At 50.6% G+C, this 5,000-nt stretch overlaps 3 non-coding genes across 3 annotated transcripts; all 3 read left to right on the top strand.

Moving 5' to 3' along the window:
- The first annotated feature begins 353 nt into the window (after positions 1 to 353).
- Positions 354 to 435, top strand: TRNAS-UGA (transfer RNA serine (anticodon UGA)). Its single transcript has one exon. It is a non-coding gene; the product is annotated as a tRNA-Ser (tRNA).
- A 1,566-nt stretch (positions 436 to 2,001) lies between these two features.
- Positions 2,002 to 2,083, top strand: TRNAS-UGA (transfer RNA serine (anticodon UGA)). The gene has a single exon. It is a non-coding gene; the product is annotated as a tRNA-Ser (tRNA).
- Positions 2,084 to 3,649: 1,566 nt separating this feature from the next.
- Positions 3,650 to 3,731, top strand: TRNAS-UGA (transfer RNA serine (anticodon UGA)). Its single transcript has one exon. It is a non-coding gene; the product is annotated as a tRNA-Ser (tRNA).
- Positions 3,732 to 5,000: the final 1,269 nt, after the last annotated feature.

Raw genomic sequence — 5,000 nt, 5'->3', positions numbered from 1 at the left:
CGCTTTTATTGTTTACTCTTTTCTGGTGTGGAAAACAATCTTAAAATAGCAGTATAATACAATTACTAAAGGAGGCTGCGGCGCACTTGAGATATTCAAGCAAGATCCTAGGAGTAAAAGCGGCTTCATCCTTTAGGCCAACGCAGAGAAACTGGTACGTTTTGACGGGTTTCGTTTTGCAATTTCAAACATATATGTACATTTAAAAGAAACTTGTGAGGAGAAAGAACGGTGCATGATGAGAGAGAAGGGTGGAAAGTACAGGACAAGATCTAGAGGCAAGGCGATAGAGACTAAGGACTCTTCTGTGTAAGCACAGCACAATCTTTCGAGTGAGAGTTTCACTCTCATGGGTAGTCGTGGCCGAGTGGTTAAGGCGATGGACTTGAAATCCATTGGGGTTTCCCCGCGCAGGTTCGAACCCTGCCGACTACGTCTCGGTTTGAACTGAGCTGCAATTTTGCGATTTGCTCGGAAATGTCCCCAAAACAAGATGTAAACATGCATGTTGATTATAGGATGGACGATAAAGCAGACATTGGTAAGACTCCCATCCAGGACTCTCTGACTGTTAGTGGTGGGGGCCTGATTATATTTCCACCCTGACACTAGTTGCCGCTAGAGCCATCGACGCCTGGCATCGCCTCCTTCTGTAAGAAGCCCATCCTGCGCTTTTCCTTGCCTGCATCTTTACAGCAGATATTGGGAGGGGTCCATGTGGATACAGAGGATGGAGCAACTGGCACGCAAGCTATCTGCCGAGCCTTTTTTGTGTGTCAGCACAAGGGTTCTCGTGTCACTTCGAGACCTTCCTTGGCAGATGCATTCAGGAGAGGCCCCCTACCTGCGACACAGTGAAAGTACAGTCTTTTGCTGCCCTGTGCAAGCCAGGGGACTGAAGGCACAGCTTTCTGCCACAACAGCAGAGAGCAGAGGAAGGGCGCCCAGGAGGACCGTCAGAGGGTGGTGAGGCCCCTGTCCTCTCGGCCCCGATCGGCCAAGACCTCTCTATATGGGCAGAAGGGACCCATTCTGCGGTCCTCTGAGACTTAGGGCCACATGCCCAGAAGGCCCACCACCCAAATCTTTGCCATATGGCTTAGACTAACTACCGGACCACTTGTGCGGCCATTTATTCCTCTGGAGCCTGTCAAAATGGCCTGCCGAAATTGGCTCCCAGGAGGCCTCTGCAACTCGATTTGCATAGAGACAGCCCCTGCCCAGGCATGCTTCCAAACAGGACACTGTTAACAGTTTCAATTTGGAGCTGGCAGAAGCCAGTGCAACCTAGTGAAGGTGAGGCTCTGCTGCCTGGCCGCTTGCTAGGTTTATTAGCACAGATCTGTCCCTGGCACTTAGTCCGAGCTTGGCAGGGAGGGGATATGGCATTTAGGGAACTTGGGCCAGACCATAGAGATTCTGACTTTTGAATGCATTTTCAAGGGTCATGGGAGGGCCAAAAGGGAACGGTGCAGAGCGGCATAAAGTAAGGGGCGGAGGAGACATTGTGTGTGGCTAAAGTGTTAAGTTTATAGTAGAAACAGGTTTGCTCAGGAGTAGTCGTGGCCGAGTGGTTAAGGTGATGGACTAGAAATCCATTGGGGTTTCCCCGCGCAGGTTCAAATCCTGCCGACTACGGTGCAGCGCCCGCTTTTATTGTTTACTCTTTTCTGGTGTGGAAAACAATCTTAAAATAGCAGTATAATACAATTACTAAAGGAGGCTGCGGCGCACTTGAGATATTCAAGCAAGATCCTAGGAGTAAAAGCGGCTTCATCCTTTAGGCCAACGCAGAGAAACTGGTACGTTTTGACGGGTTTCGTTTTGCAATTTCAAACATATATGTACATTTAAAAGAAACTTGTGAGGAGAAAGAACGGTGCATGATGAGAGAGAAGGGTGGAAAGTACAGGACAAGATCTAGAGGCAAGGCGATAGAGACTAAGGACTCTTCTGTGTAAGCACAGCACAATCTTTCGAGTGAGAGTTTCACTCTCATGGGTAGTCGTGGCCGAGTGGTTAAGGCGATGGACTTGAAATCCATTGGGGTTTCCCCGCGCAGGTTCGAACCCTGCCGACTACGTCTCGGTTTGAACTGAGCTGCAATTTTGCGATTTGCTCGGAAATGTCCCCAAAACAAGATGTAAACATGCATGTTGATTATAGGATGGACGATAAAGCAGACATTGGTAAGACTCCCATCCAGGACTCTCTGACTGTTAGTGGTGGGGGCCTGATTATATTTCCACCCTGACACTAGTTGCCGCTAGAGCCATCGACGCCTGGCATCGCCTCCTTCTGTAAGAAGCCCATCCTGCGCTTTTCCTTGCCTGCATCTTTACAGCAGATATTGGGAGGGGTCCATGTGGATACAGAGGATGGAGCAACTGGCACGCAAGCTATCTGCCGAGCCTTTTTTGTGTGTCAGCACAAGGGTTCTCGTGTCACTTCGAGACCTTCCTTGGCAGATGCATTCAGGAGAGGCCCCCTACCTGCGACACAGTGAAAGTACAGTCTTTTGCTGCCCTGTGCAAGCCAGGGGACTGAAGGCACAGCTTTCTGCCACAACAGCAGAGAGCAGAGGAAGGGCGCCCAGGAGGACCGTCAGAGGGTGGTGAGGCCCCTGTCCTCTCGGCCCCGATCGGCCAAGACCTCTCTATATGGGCAGAAGGGACCCATTCTGCGGTCCTCTGAGACTTAGGGCCACATGCCCAGAAGGCCCACCACCCAAATCTTTGCCATATGGCTTAGACTAACTACCGGACCACTTGTGCGGCCATTTATTCCTCTGGAGCCTGTCAAAATGGCCTGCCGAAATTGGCTCCCAGGAGGCCTCTGCAACTCGATTTGCATAGAGACAGCCCCTGCCCAGGCATGCTTCCAAACAGGACACTGTTAACAGTTTCAATTTGGAGCTGGCAGAAGCCAGTGCAACCTAGTGAAGGTGAGGCTCTGCTGCCTGGCCGCTTGCTAGGTTTATTAGCACAGATCTGTCCCTGGCACTTAGTCCGAGCTTGGCAGGGAGGGGATATGGCATTTAGGGAACTTGGGCCAGACCATAGAGATTCTGACTTTTGAATGCATTTTCAAGGGTCATGGGAGGGCCAAAAGGGAACGGTGCAGAGCGGCATAAAGTAAGGGGCGGAGGAGACATTGTGTGTGGCTAAAGTGTTAAGTTTATACTAGAAACAGGTTTGCTCAGGAGTAGTCGTGGCCGAGTGGTTAAGGTGATGGACTAGAAATCCATTGGGGTTTCCCCGCGCAGGTTCAAATCCTGCCGACTACGGTGCAGCGCCCGCTTTTATTGTTTACTCTTTTCTGGTGTGGAAAACAATCTTAAAATAGCAGTATAATACAATTACTAAAGGAGGCTGCGGCGCACTTGAGATATTCAAGCAAGATCCTAGGAGTAAAAGCGGCTTCATCCTTTAGGCCAACGCAGAGAAACTGGTACGTTTTGACGGGTTTCGTTTTGCAATTTCAAACATATATGTACATTTAAAAGAAACTTGTGAGGAGAAAGAACGGTGCATGATGAGAGAGAAGGGTGGAAAGTACAGGACAAGATCTAGAGGCAAGGCGATAGAGACTAAGGACTCTTCTGTGTAAGCACAGCACAATCTTTCGAGTGAGAGTTTCACTCTCATGGGTAGTCGTGGCCGAGTGGTTAAGGCGATGGACTTGAAATCCATTGGGGTTTCCCCGCGCAGGTTCGAACCCTGCCGACTACGTCTCGGTTTGAACTGAGCTGCAATTTTGCGATTTGCTCGGAAATGTCCCCAAAACAAGATGTAAACATGCATGTTGATTATAGGATGGACGATAAAGCAGACATTGGTAAGACTCCCATCCAGGACTCTCTGACTGTTAGTGGTGGGGGCCTGATTATATTTCCACCCTGACACTAGTTGCCGCTAGAGCCATCGACGCCTGGCATCGCCTCCTTCTGTAAGAAGCCCATCCTGCGCTTTTCCTTGCCTGCATCTTTACAGCAGATATTGGGAGGGGTCCATGTGGATACAGAGGATGGAGCAACTGGCACGCAAGCTATCTGCCGAGCCTTTTTTGTGTGTCAGCACAAGGGTTCTCGTGTCACTTCGAGACCTTCCTTGGCAGATGCATTCAGGAGAGGCCCCCTACCTGCGACACAGTGAAAGTACAGTCTTTTGCTGCCCTGTGCAAGCCAGGGGACTGAAGGCACAGCTTTCTGCCACAACAGCAGAGAGCAGAGGAAGGGCGCCCAGGAGGACCGTCAGAGGGTGGTGAGGCCCCTGTCCTCTCGGCCCCGATCGGCCAAGACCTCTCTATATGGGCAGAAGGGACCCATTCTGCGGTCCTCTGAGACTTAGGGCCACATGCCCAGAAGGCCCACCACCCAAATCTTTGCCATATGGCTTAGACTAACTACCGGACCACTTGTGCGGCCATTTATTCCTCTGGAGCCTGTCAAAATGGCCTGCCGAAATTGGCTCCCAGGAGGCCTCTGCAACTCGATTTGCATAGAGACAGCCCCTGCCCAGGCATGCTTCCAAACAGGACACTGTTAACAGTTTCAATTTGGAGCTGGCAGAAGCCAGTGCAACCTAGTGAAGGTGAGGCTCTGCTGCCTGGCCGCTTGCTAGGTTTATTAGCACAGATCTGTCCCTGGCACTTAGTCCGAGCTTGGCAGGGAGGGGATATGGCATTTAGGGAACTTGGGCCAGACCATAGAGATTCTGACTTTTGAATGCATTTTCAAGGGTCATGGGAGGGCCAAAAGGGAACGGTGCAGAGCGGCATAAAGTAAGGGGCGGAGGAGACATTGTGTGTGGCTAAAGTGTTAAGTTTATACTAGAAACAGGTTTGCTCAGGAGTAGTCGTGGCCGAGTGGTTAAGGTGATGGACTAGAAATCCATTGGGGTTTCCCCGCGCAGGTTCAAATCCTGCCGACTACGGTGCAGCGCCCGCTTTTATTGTTTACTCTTTTCTGGTGTGGAAAACAATCTTAAAATAGCAGTATA

This window comes from Ambystoma mexicanum, chromosome 3q (assembly GCF_040938575.1).
Source record: "Ambystoma mexicanum isolate Mex_15411 chromosome 3q, UKY_AmexF1_1, whole genome shotgun sequence".
Classification (NCBI taxonomy): Eukaryota; Metazoa; Chordata; class Amphibia; order Caudata; family Ambystomatidae; genus Ambystoma; species Ambystoma mexicanum.
The sequence above is the reverse complement of the archived record's forward strand: the minus strand, read 5'-3'. Positions and strand labels throughout refer to the sequence as shown.